This window comes from Pavona decussata, unplaced genomic scaffold (genome assembly GCF_977016875.1).
Source record: "Pavona decussata unplaced genomic scaffold, jaPavDecu1.1 SCAFFOLD_155, whole genome shotgun sequence".
Taxonomy (NCBI): domain Eukaryota; kingdom Metazoa; phylum Cnidaria; class Anthozoa; order Scleractinia; family Agariciidae; genus Pavona; species Pavona decussata.
Window position 1 is genome coordinate 1,887,501 of NW_028145567.1, and position 1,079 is coordinate 1,888,579.

Sequence of the window (1,079 nt, forward strand, 5' to 3'; positions counted from 1 at the left end):
AGTTATGAGAACCTTCACAATTACTTCCATCTTGACCTGACGCCGAATGTGAAAACGGTCAAATTAAAAGTCAACAGTTGGCTGTGACTTCTTTAAATGGAACCTTAAACCGTTCACTTCCTTTGTAAATTTCAAATGACTTCATATAAAATGTTACTGACCTAGACATTGTTTTAAAAAAAACGCTTGTCGTAACTTACCCTTGGTAATGGTCTTCACCCTTGTAGGGAAAATTTTCTCGCCTATTATTTACAATGTTAAGTCACTTCTGTCAAAGATCAACCACCAAATGACAAAAGATTCCTTGTTTGCAGATACACTGTCTAAAACCAGTAATACCATAGCGTAAAATGCACAACTTTGTATGCGCCGAACGTAATGTAAACTAGCGAAAACAACAGCTCTTGCTCATTTACATTTAGCTTCGGCACCTGCAAAATCCACGTTTCAACCGGGCGTTATTAGTTAAGGCCTAAGTTAAGAAAACAATATTTTCCCCGAACAAACGCACCATTTGATACGCTTTTACTGTAGTCTTGTTCTAACTTGCTCTGATAACCTCGGAAATTTCAATGAAAGATCCCCTTTCAGCGCAGCGATAAGGATGTTATTACCACTTTCTGTGTTTCATGCACAGCAGAAAATAGCGAGTGTCTCTCGACATTGCTAGATTAACAGCTGAAAGACGGTTTTAATTATTAAGCCAGACAACTTTTAAATTATTGGCAAAGGAAAAGTCAAATGAAAAACAACTACTGACCTAAAATGGCTGAAAAAATGTGTTAACATGTTAACTTCTCACACGACTCTCAGGAAAATTCAAACTGTTTCACCCGCCTTCTGTTCCATACCTTCCGGTTGGATTCGACCATTTTGTTCGCAAGGTGTTAAATTTTAAAACCGTAGAATTATTGATCTCGAACTGACTTCTTGACACTCCCCCACGTAAGTCTGAAGATAAACAAATCCATCTTCATCGCCAAAAGTCGAATTCATTGATAAATACTACATTTAAGACTTAGGCCTGGTTACATGGCATGTCGAAAAATGGCACGTCGAAAGATAGTCGCTATGCACTT

General features: G+C 37.8%; 1 protein-coding gene across 1 annotated transcript in view; it reads right to left on the bottom strand.

Annotated features, from left to right (window-relative positions):
- The window catches only part of LOC146465805 (uncharacterized), a 16,130-nt gene extending 15,810 nt beyond the window's left edge, over positions 1-320 (bottom strand). Inside the window, exon 1 of the mRNA XM_085128106.1 lies at positions 201-320. The gene's annotated coding sequence lies outside the window, so the exon portion shown is untranslated. The remainder of the gene's footprint in view (positions 1-200) is intronic.
- Positions 321-1,079: the final 759 nt, after the last annotated feature.